The 12995-nt window shown below is 34.2% G+C and overlaps 1 pseudogene; it reads left to right on the top strand.

Moving 5' to 3' along the window:
• The first annotated feature begins 5733 nt into the window (after positions 1 to 5733).
• On the top strand, positions 5734 to 8129 carry LOC119620673 (microtubule-associated protein 1 light chain 3 beta pseudogene; annotated as a pseudogene).
• Positions 8130 to 12995: the final 4866 nt, after the last annotated feature.

Genomic DNA, 12995 nt, shown 5'->3' with positions numbered 1-12995 from the left:
TCTTCAGACTCCACCTCTAATCCTAGTTCTCTTACAATTTCCACCACACTTGACAGTTACTTCCACCATTGTAGTCTTGAACTCCTCAAAGTCAGCCACGAAGGTGAGAATCAACTTCTTCCAAACTCAAGCTAATATTTTTATTTTGACCTCCACACATGAATCACTAGTGTTCTGAATGGCGTCTGGATTGGAGAATCTTTTCCAGAAGTTTTTCAATTTACTTTGCCCAGATCCATCAGAATTACCAAAATGTGATACAGACACAGAGTAAGCACATACTGTTAGTAAAATGGCGCCAACAGATTTGCTAGACTCAGGATTGCCAAAAAACTTCAATTTCTAAAAAATGCAGTATCTGCAATGTGCAGTAAAGCAAAGCACAATAAAACCAGGTATGCCTGTATTTAGATGAAATATTTAGTTACCAACTTGATGGAACACAAACATACCAAAAAGCCCATCTGCTCATAAGTAACTTTCCAAAAGCTTGTCATTGAATGTGAATTTTCCACTTTTAGAGTCACATATTTGGATTAAGATATTTGGCATCCAGAGAACATATGCTCAATTGCATATTTATTATTCAGTAGTGGCAGCTCAAAAACTCATCACTACTTACTATCTTGTTACTCCAGAGAAAATTATTAAACAGGCATGTAAATCTTCATGCAGAATAGAGCAGAATAGAAGCTGCATCTGAGGAAGGGAGAGGAAGCCTGGAGAGACTACTGGGCAACATGAGCAATTGGAATGGATTCCAGGAATTAAGTGAAATGAAGAGGGAAACAAGTGCACAAAATCTTCTGTCCCAATCATACCTTTAAACGGGCCAGTTCCAATTAGGAATACATATGAAACAGTTCCTTCATATACGTTAGAGGTTTAGAAGATTAATTCATAGCACCCTTCTCTCCTCTGTTTGAGGTTGAAACCAACTGAGAAATGACCAGGTAGATGGAAAGTACAAATTTTCTCTTTTAATCATGTCCATATGCTATGCTTAAATATTTGGTAAAATCAGTTTATAATAGTTGACCTTTGAATTATCCTTATTACCCACTAACTGGCACACTTCAACATCCCCAGCCTTCACAATGCATATACGTGCACAAACACATACACACTGTGTTAGTCCAGTTTCACACTGCTATAAGGAACTGCCTGAGACTGGGTAACTTATAAAAGAAAGGTTCAATTGACTCACAGTACAACATGGCTGGGAGGCCTCAGGAATCTTACAATCATGGCTGAAGGCAAAGGGGAAGCAAGACACCTTCTTCACAAGGCAGCAGGAAGGAGAATGCATGCGAGAGGAACTACCAAACACTTATGAAACCATAAGATATTGTGAGAACTCATTCACTATAATGAGAACAGCATGGGGAAAGCTGTCCACATGATCCAAGTACCTCCTCCTGGTGAGTCCCTGGATATGTGGGGATTATGTGGATTAAAATTCAAGATGAGATTTTGGGTGGAGACACAGCCAAACCATATCACAAATATACACACACACACACACACACACACACACACACACACACGGAAGTTCCTTGTACTGACGGCAGGCAAAACTGAAGAGGAATGAGAGTAGGCTGAGTCACATGTAACCAGTTCATATCCCCCAGTCATCCATTAGATGTTTTTCCACTTGCTTTGGGTTGGTGAGTGAGAATAGAGGCAAGGCAAGACAAGAGTACAGGAGCGGCACTGTGGTGGAAGGCTCTCCCCACAAAAATATAAAGAAAGGGGAATACACATTTATGTACTCTCCACTGATGATTCTTAGGAGTTAAAGTCAGAGAGCTAGGGTAAATAATGACAAAGCAATTACAGACAATAATGCTGTCATCATTAGTATTTCATCATCCTACATTATTGTTAAAGGATAATGAGAAGTCACATTATGCTGTTAGAGCATTATACTGTAGCCTTCCTATAATACTTATAGAAAAACATTTTAAAGGTAGAAAGTATACTATGCCTTCCACTATCTTTCCAAAAGATTTCCATCTTATTTGTGAAGCAAAATAGAGATTAAATAACAATATAAACAATTTGGCTTACATGTATGTCTCCAGTCTCAACCCCCTCTTGTTCTGAATTCATTTTATAGTCTAGAAAAAACAATCTGCCTATAATGATCATGATACATTTCATATTACTCTTTGCCTCTGCACTTGTGCTTTTGCTATTTCCTCTCCTCAAAATGGATTTTCATGCCTCTTTTATCTAACATTAAGTATCTTTCAAATCTCAGTTCAAGTATTATTTTATTTCACTAGGAACATTTTCTTAAATCTTCTGGATGCAATAAGTAGCCATCTTCTGTGAGTTAAGAATAACACTTTTGACAGTATTTGAAGTTGTATGTCATATATTTGTTAAGTCCACTGGAATATAAAAGGTTGAGGGTCATTATTTTTTTAAATATTTGCATCTTTCTAACTTAGCACAGAGCTTGTTCTATAGTAGGCACTTAAGTGCTTTTTTGAACTAGAGAGGGGAGAGACAATAGAGTTATTAGGACAGAAAGGATTCTCAGGAAGGGCAAATCGTGCATGAAGAGCCAATTAATCAAAATATATTTTAGAAATTTTGTAGATGGCATAGTTCTAAATATAGTAGATCTTTAAGTTTTGAAATGGCACATTAATTTTTTAAAATCTTAAAAGGGTAATATTTTTATAATTAAAAGGGAACACCTTTGAATGACACTGAATTCATTTAAAAAATTCCAGAAAGATAACTAAAGAGACTCTTGTAAAATGATCAGGCCCTAGATTTGTGTTTATATTTTTCTGTTTTGTATCATAAGCATCATTAGATATTAATGATTAATTCATAATCACTCAACATTGTGATTCAGAATGTGTCAATTACGTAAACTGCTCAATTCAAACACCAGAATGGTAGAAAATAAATTGAATTTACATTCTGAGGTGTATTCTAAGAAACAAATATAAATCATAATAATGTAGATATTTTTCATTCATTCCTGATTATAACACCACATTATGAAGTCAATAACCTGCTTCTTGAAGAGCATCTGTTGAATATAATATTGTTATATTTGGATAATCTGCAAGCAAAATCTTGTTTCTCAAATTGCTTCCCTGGGGGAAATCCTGGTAGAACATTGCTATTCAGTGATAAAGTAGACTTGATTTTTTTCGATCACATTTATGTAGATATTTTCTCCTACACAGATCTGGTAAGATTGACATCTTTCTGTTCAATTCTTCTGTGTAAAGGCTATAGAGGAAGCATTACACATCTATAACACCATGTAGAGACAAACTAGTTACTGGCTACTCTATTCAAGAACCGAACTCCCTCACTCAACCTTTTGGTTTATGTCTTCATATATTTGAGTTATGGCTTTAGTTTAAGTTCACTATTCCAATTCTGTAATTCTGTGGTATTTATTACTTATTTAAATATATAATTAAAAACTTAGATCTACAAATATTTGCATGAGATTTCTACAGAAACTTATGTTTTGATTTTCATAAAATACTAAAATTTATTAGAGAAATATTGATTTCATTTTTTAAGATTTACAATTTACTAGGACCAAATTAAATGCCTTGTAGCTAATGCTAATTCATATAAATCAATCCTTCCTCACTTAGCAATGCCAAACTAAATGATAAAATTTTTATCCACCTACCTAATCATTGCTAGAACCCATCATTTATTTGAATTTGTGTTTTCTCAGTCATTCATGCACAATGAATCATTCTTAGAACTGCTCAGTCCTAAAGAGATTTGACAAATGTGGCACTTAGAAACAGCTTTGTTTCCAAATTGCATTTTCTGCACTTCACTTCTTTTTTATTACTAAACATATTTGCATAAAAATAATATCAAATTAAACGAGTTGCCAATTTCATTTTAATTGACTTAAAATTCTCTTGAAATTGTTATAAGCCAAAAAATATACAATTGTTTCCTATAGTTTGTATGTGTTGAAGAGAAAACACATCCAACTGAGTTCCTAGGGGTACCTTTGTAAATATACTGCTTTATTCTATTATTCCAATCAAAAAACTCTAAAATATCACCTAAAAACTACCTCAACTAACTTTTAAATTAATCTCTGTGTCTCTGCTAATGCAAAACAGAAACATTTGATTTCATAAAATTAAATGAATTTCAGAATACTTAGGTCTTTCTATCTCTATGAGTAGCACTATGCAAAATCAATTTCAGATTAATTATGAGCATTGCAAAGAGTAGTCACCTGAAAACATACTAAAAATATGTAACCAAGATAATTTTTACAGCTTTCTTCTTTTATTTCTTCCTTCCTGTAATTTTTCTTTATGTTTGCTATACAACAGCCATTAATACATCACAATGATGTCTGAAAAATTCATATTTGTTCTTGTTAATTTGTTACCATTTCATTTGTTTGTTTTCACCATAGCAAACATTCAGACAACTACAACTTAAAACATCAGGAACTTATTTTTCTGTTTACTTACTTTCATGATAGGTTTTTCTTTTGAAAGTGGTGATATTTCCCCCCTTTACTGTGATTTTTCCTAAAATATATATCAATATTATAGTAACAATAACACATTGCTTATCTTTAGGACTTTTAGGGGAGAAATGAATTTTTATTTACAGTTCTGTAGTTTTTCCTCTCCATTTTTTTTTTTTTTTTTTTTTTTTTTTTTTTGAGACAAAGTTTTGCTCTGTCGCCCAGGCTGGAGTGCAGTGACTCAATCTCGGCTCACCGCAGCGTCTGCCTCCCAGGTTCCAGCGATTCTCCTGCCTCAGCCTCCTGGGTAGCTGGGATTACACGCACACACCACCACGCCCAGCTAATTTTTGTATTTTTAGTAGAGACAGGTTTCTCACCATGTTGGCCAGCTGGTCTCAAACTCCTGGCCTCAGGTGATCTGCCACCCTCCTGAAGTGCTGGGATTACAGGCTTGAGTTATCGTGTCCAGCCTCTCCTCTCAGTTTCATCTTGCATTTTTCTTTGTCTCCATCAATGTCATCATCACTGCTCGAGCCTATGTTATGCCTATCTTAGACCTAGATATTGCTACATCCTTTTGGCTATTTTTAAAACTTTAAATTTTCTTTCTCCCCTCTAATCAAACCTGTGCAAAATTTACAGAATTATCTCACACAAAAAAAGTTTTATTCCTCTGATCAAAATCTACAAAAATTCTACCTATTTGTGTCATATTTATTGTAAAGCAGTTTCTCTGGTTTGAAATTTATCATAATGGAACAGAAAAATCAGTACTGTAGAAAAAATTAATAAGCAATTTAAATTATTCAACACTGTCACCTTTGCTTGAAATTTCCCTCATTCCCCCTCACCTGCCTTTCTGTGAGTGTTTTCCCTGCCTAAGGTGTGAGTCAGTTCTAGATCACGCTGGTGCCTCCTTAATAATTTTTTTCTTACTCCATTTATATTTTTTATTTTTATTTCTGAAGGTCAGGAACATTATACCACAAGGTTGTCCTGATTCTGAAAACATTTTCCATTCTTTGTGCCTATTTTATTTATCTCATAGCTAATGATTTCTCTAAGAAGTGACAACCTTGTCTTTTTTCTCATCTCCAATTTGTTGTCTGAGGCTTCACTGGGAAGCCATGAAGGCCTATGATTCTGGACAGAAATACTACACCAGGTAGCCTGAATCCAACTAGAAAAAGTCAAAAGAAAAAGAGGGCATTAACATTGTCACCCAGCTCAGTCACCTTGGGTAACTATGAGACTAATAGAATGTATTTAATCTCCTCTCCCTGTAGAGAGCTGATCGTCATATGAAATCCTACGTCATCTTGCCAGGTATGTTCTCAAGGACATTAAGCTGTCCATGCTGGAAAAATACTAACTAGAAAAATGTGCTAGTAATGTTTTAGCCTAGCAAATTTTTACATAAATTTTACATAAATTGTTAGTAGCATATGTAAAGATAAGGAGTAAAGTGTAAATGTAAGTAGAACTAAAAATATAGTCAATCAAGAGTGAAACCAAATGTTGCTGACTCAAACCCTTACGTTCCTCTAACTTACTAGTTGTGATTTCCTACACAAATAAAGTCTGATTGGATAGCTTCATCCAAATTGCCCCAATTTGACCAACTTCTCAAAGAAGTACAAAGTGGAACTTGAATATTCTGTGTGGGCATTTTTTAAAATTTATTTCACATACAAACACACATATACACATACTTCCTATGTTTAAAATCTGAAATGAGAAAAAGATTCCTTTGTGGTCACTTTTGGGTTTGACTTTCTCAATATACTAGGAAACTAGAAAAACCTCATCTAGTTTCCTCAACTGTAAAATAGGGTTAGTATTCTTAGCGTTGTACCAAATACAGTCATGCACTGAATAATGATATTTTGGTCAATGACAGAATGAATACACTACACTGATCCCATTCTATTATAATGGAGCTAGAAATTTTCTATCACTTAGTGATGTTGTAGCTGTCTTAAGCTCATAGGGCACTGCATTACTCATGTGTTTGTGGTGATAGTGGTGTAAACCTACTACACTATCAGTTGCATATAAAAGTACAGCACACACAATTGTGTACAGTACTCAATGCTTGATAAGGAATAAATGACTATGTTACTGTTTTATGTATTTACTATATTATACATCTAGCATTATTTTAGAGTATACTCCTTTTACTTATTAAAAAAAAAAAAAAGGTTAACTATAAAATAGCCTCAGACAAGTCCTTCAGGAGGTATTCCAGAAGAAGGCAGTGTTATCATGGGAGATGACAGCTCCCTGTGTGTTACTGATTCTGAAGACCTTCAAAAGGGACAAGATGTAGAGGGGCAAAACAGTGATACTGATGATCCTGACCCTGTGTAAACTCAGACAGTTGGATGTGCTTGTATGCTAGATTTTACAGAAATGTTTTAAAATAAAAAATAAAACTTCAATATAGAAAAAAACTTACAGAATAAGGATATAAAATCATGTTTAGGTTTTAAGCTAAGTGTTATTACAAAAGAATCAACAAATTAAAAAGAAAGTTTCTACAGAAAAATATTATAGTAAGCTAAGGTTAATTTATTATTAAAGAAAAATTAAAACAAATTTAATGTAGCCTAAGTGTGCAGTGTTTATAAGTTCTACAGTAGTGTACAACAATGTTCTTGGCCTTCATATTGGCTCATCACTCACTTACTGACTCATGGAGACCAACTTCTTGTCCTTCAAGTTCCATTCATGATAAGTGCCCTATATAGGTGTGCCAATTTTTATCTCTTATACTCTATTTTCACTCCACCTTTTCTATATTTAGATATGTTTAAATACATAAATACTTACCATTGTGTTACAATTGTCTACAGTATTCAGTACACTAACATGCTGTATAGGCTTGCAGCCAAGGAGCAATGGGCTATACCCAATAGCCTAAGTGTGTGGTAGTCTATACTATGTAGGTTTGTTTTGTGTAAATACTGTATGATGTTTGCCAAAGACAGAATTGCCTACTGACGCATTTCTTACAAAGTACCCCTATCATCAGACCGGGCATGGCTATATTTGCAAAACCCAAAAATCAGTGACTTGTACACAGATATGCTATATTAAAGGTTATTGTCATTATTGCCATCATCATTATCAGTAGGTTTATACTTCCTTGTTCCCTATGATGTCTCCACAGCGTTTGAAGAAAATGAGATGGAGAGTCGTATCTGCCCCCACCCCCGCCCTGGGAGCCGCCGGGACCCTCGTGTCCAGACCCCAGCACCATGCGGTCGGAGACCTTCGAGCAGCGCAGCACCTTCCAACGAAGGGTAGATGTCCGACTTATTCGAGTGCAGCATCCAACCAAAATCCCGGTGATAATAGAATGATACAAGGGTGAGAAGCAGCTTCCTGTCCTGAATAAAACGAGGTTCCTTGTACCTGACCACGTCAACGTGAGTGAGCTCATCAAGATAATTAGAAAGCGCTTATAGCTCAGTGCTACTCAAGCCTTCTTCCTGTTGGTGAAGGGGGACACAGCATTGTGAGCACCTCCACACCAATCTCAGAGGCCTATGAGAGTGAGAAGGATGAAGGTGGATTCCTGTACATGGTCTATGCCTCCCAGGAGACATTTGGGATGAAATTATCGGTGTAAAACTAAGAAAATGCATCTATTGTAGAATTTTTTCAACTCTTCCTAAGGAAGGAAAAGGGATGTTACCAACTGAAATCGATCAGTTCATCTAATCAGAGATCTTCAAACAGTAGTATTCCCACCTAGGAGTGTTAGGAAATTGCGTCTGTACTTCAGGCAGAAAAACTAAGCTCTAAGTGAGCACGTTCAGCTTCGGAAACTGTATTATTTAATGTAGGCTAGCTGTTTTCAAATTTTAAAAGTTTAAAAATAAAACTTTGCATGAAAGAAAGAAAGAGAAAGAGAAAGAAAGAGAGAGAAAGGAAGAGAAAGAAAGAAAAGAAAAAAGAAAAGAAAAAGAAAAAGAAAATGAGATGTACTGTCTTCCCCTGCCTTGGTGATTAGGGAAGCACATGCTCATGTGGAGGTGAGGCACTGAGCATTACAGAGGGAAAACTTTCCTAGAGAATCTCCCGGACCTGCTGTGCACTGCACACATGAAAATCAACTTTTAAATGTTACTGAGATTTGGAAGTTATTATTACTACATAACTTAAAATTTCTGACTAATAAATGAGTTTATTAGCAATGCAATATAGCTTCTTAGGAAGTGACTACAGTCTTTACCAGTTTCAAGCTATGTGTCCCTAGGAACTCTGTATTGCTCTAATTTTTTATCTATTAAAAAGAAAGTGAGACTATTATTATTGTAAAGGATTAATATGACAGTAACGTAAACTTTACAGAAATGTAATATGATAGGATGCTTCACATGTAGGAACCCCTTATCAGTTATTACTATTTTTAATATTAAATTTGTTATTTTTAAATGAACTAAATACAACACAGGGCCCTTTGGTAACCAGCATATATAGTGGAGAATTCAGTTAAAACTTTTTGGAAATACAATCTTATCTGTATCTTGTGGGATTTGGTAGGGTTCTAAATTGGAATAATTTCTATGGATAAAATCTGACAATATCTATGTAAAACAGATATACAATTATTTGTACAATGGCTATGTACATACACAGATATTCATTGAAATAATATTTGTAACAGCATAGGAAAAACCAAGTAAGCCTAAATAGCTATCAACAGGGAATTGGTCTACTAAATAATGATAAATTCACATACTAAAACACTATCAGCCATTTTAAAGATGAGGTTATTAATGCATAATAATATGGAAGGATCTCGAAAGATATACTGTTGAGTAAGAAAGGTAAGGTGTGGAACAAGGTATAATACAGTGCTATTTATATGAGCAAAAGATACACATGCACAGAAAATCTTTGAGGCTAGAGGATGCACAAGTGACTGACAACACTACTGCTGTGGAAAGAAGTTGTGTTTTGAGAAAAGTAATTAAATGAAGGATATATTTCTTATTGTACTTCATAAGGCAGGTTTTTTCTTTTTTCATTTTTACCATGCAAACATATCACCTATAAACAAAATAGGCAAAAGGAAAGATGATCCATCAGACATACTTTGTCATTATACAGTTCTGTTTTTAAAGAGTTATTTACAGGCAAGTGAATTGAGTGACATTGACACAAGGTTTTTGATACACTTGAGGGTGATTTTGATATAAAATCACAATTAAAAGACAATTTAGAAGAATTATTTTTCAAGTTGAAGACTAAATATTAAAATCATTAAAATTAAAAAAAATTTTGTACCTTTAACTCATTCTACAAATTTTTTATTCTATACATAAATTTATTGGATTTGAATAATGATTTCTAAGGGGACTTTAAGGAATGGTTAGTCTTGTTTCCAGATTTAATTACACATCATCAAGTTTTAAACAATAACGTTCTAAAGTTATTATTTTAGATTTCTTTTTAATGTATTTCAGTTCTCTATCAACAACAACAACAACAACAACAAACTTCCTAAATATTTAAACTTCTCTTATATGTCTAATAGATCAAACTTAAATTACTAATTAAACTTTTAGTTTGGTTTCAACTTTAAGCCTGTAGTCGAGATCAATTACTCAATTACCTATTTTTAAACTATCTTTAAAAGGCTATCACTTTAATAATCAAACTATCTTAAACAATATTTTTACAAGAATACCATATATTACATTGAAGTAGAATTAAGAGCAAATTGTATATTTTACATCTGCAGAAAGGCTAAGTAACTTCACTGAATTCATATAACTAGATAAAGCAAAATTGGATTCAGGTTTGTCTCATTCTAATATCTATAACATTTACACTATGCTACCTGCCTTTTCTGATAATACCAGAAGCCGACAAAAAAGAATTGTATTAACTCATATATTCATATGTTCAAGGAATAGGAGTAGCTTCAAGTGCAATTGGACAGTGGGGCTCAAAAGGTATCTTCAGCATCCAGTTTTACCCACATTCTTTTGCATCTCTGTTTCCATTGTGTTGGCTTCATTTTTAGCTGCAGAAACAAGCCTTACATCTACCTATCATTTAATAGAATGTTGGTGTTTAATTTTTCTGACTTTTCCCAGCAAGTACTGCATCACTTTCTCTTGCTCTATTTTGGCGTTATCCACATCTCTGAAATATAGCCAGTGAGATAAACTAAATGGATTCACATAGGTAAATCAAGGGTAACCTTCGGAACAAGAGGGTTCTATTTTACCAAATGCTTTGTGTTGAGAGTGCTGGTGTGTTTGTCTATAATAGAAATGTCAGGTTTTAGGAGGTACAAGTAGGGGGACAACTGAAATTGAAAAAGGAGATTCTGAAGTGGATTCTGCCCTACATCCACCATATTTGTCATTTGAAAACTTGTCGGAATTCTAGAATTACCTATTAATGTTAAAATGTTTGCTTTAAGTTTAATAAACCAACACTTTTAGTGTGATCTGATTAGCTGTGGGTGGGAGGTGTGAGCAAGTGGCCTATACAGGGACAACCCAAGTTTTCCAGAGTAAATGACGGTTGGCAGAGCACCAGTTTGAAGACTCTTGAAAGAGAGAACTGGACTGTATGAAAGATGCAACAAAATTTAGTTACGTGACATTTGGCTGTAGAGAAGTCTCTTGGCAGATAGTCAAACCCCAGTTAAGAAGCTAGGTATTGAGTCAAAGCTAAGAGATTGTGATACTAAGATTATTAAGTAGGCATGGCCAGTGTTGAAGGAATTGGACCTCTTGGCATACAGTTAAGACAGAGACCAAGGGTGAAGTTCTAGGAACCAGAGCTCTATGAGGCAGTGACCAAGATTTGGCCGGACACAAAGGCAGACTTCACAGCTAGATTGGTAACAGAAGATTTCATAAAAATGAGAAGCTGCGTTCTAACTTAAGATTCTCCTACCTAAAGTAAGTAATAGTTATAATAAAAGTGGCTCTAGGCAAGTGGCTTCAGACTTGAAGAGACAGCTCCGGAGAAGTAGAACCTGAAAGTTTCCGATCAAGGTTCCACGTATCCTCAGAACCAATTTCTTGGCCCCTTCGCTTAGAACATTGTTTTCCTTTCTTTTCCCAAAACACTGCCAATACTTATATTTTATGTCTTCATAATTTTAATAATCGGCTGAATGTACATTTTCTGTTCATGTGTTCTTGTGCAATTTACACTTTTAAAGATCAGCATAGGCAACAATAAATCAACTGAATAACATTGATGCTAAATAACTGATTTTCAGAATTTCAGAAATGTTAATGCATAAGTACAAGAATACTTGTAGTTGTACACAAATTAGAGAGTACACAAATTTTGTACACAAATTACATTAGTACACAAATTTGCGTACTAAGTTGTACATAAATTAGTTTAAAAATTAATTTCATTTAAAGTTTAATTCACTGTTGAAGATAACAAAGCTGATCCTATTCTTTAAAAAAAAAAATCTGGCCAAAATTGCAGATACAGCTTGGAGCATCTTATAGCTGCAGAAGGTAAGAAAGTTATTTTTTAAGAAAAAACCCACAAGGATGCAGAGGGGATATGTCACAGGGGCATAGGAGTCAACTGAAAGAGCTCGCAGTGGCCCAAGCTGAAACAATTTAGATAGCAAAGTAAACAAAGTATTACAAGATTATAAACCAAAGCATAAAATAATTATCCATGAATCCATTGATATAAAACACTGAATAAGCAAGTAACTAGGGGAGAATAGACAAATCTGTGAATCTGAAGAATTATAATAATTTATGTAGATACTATGTTCTCAAGCAGGTGTAGCATAACTTCCCATTTTTTAAGTGTTGGTGTACATAATGACTTCCATCTAAACAGCACAGTATGGGAAGGGGGAGAAGAGTAATTTGATAGCAGAGAAACTGACAAATACTTCCTCAGCCAGGTGACTGTGGTGTTTCTCCCAAGAACAAGTGACATCAAACTAATGAGAAAAGCAATTAATTGTGACAAATACACTACACTAGTATGTTAATAATAGGGGAAACCGTTAATAGGTGTGATGGTACGTAGACACTCTCTGTACTATCCTTGCAATTTTTTTTTTTTGTAAATCTAAAACTATTCTAAACTAAAAAGTTTATTTTTTTCAAAAATACATGAAAGCAACTTTTAACAGAAAACCGCTAATTTAAAAAAACAAAACAAACAAACAAAAAAAACAAACAAAAAACACCTCTGCCAAAAGAAGATGTTTACTCGCCAAACCAAATTCCTTGTTGGACCTAACTTTAAATTTAGCCCTTATTTTATTATTCAGTATTTAAATGATATAAGTTGACTCTTATAACAACCAACTTTCAAAAAAATTAGTTATTCTGGCACATAAAAATGACCCTGCCTTTATGAAAAAATATTTAAAGAGAAGAAAATGTAATAGATACTGTCAAAATTTCTCGAAATCAATTAATTAAACTGAAAAATAGAGAAACTTAAAGACTAACCCATTTTTTCAAAAACTGGAAAA

The sequence above is a fragment of the Chlorocebus sabaeus genome, chromosome 11 (assembly GCF_047675955.1).
Source record: "Chlorocebus sabaeus isolate Y175 chromosome 11, mChlSab1.0.hap1, whole genome shotgun sequence".
NCBI classification, from domain to species: domain Eukaryota; kingdom Metazoa; phylum Chordata; class Mammalia; order Primates; family Cercopithecidae; genus Chlorocebus; species Chlorocebus sabaeus.
Note: the sequence above shows the minus strand (reverse complement) of the source record. Positions and strands in the feature narration are given on the sequence as shown.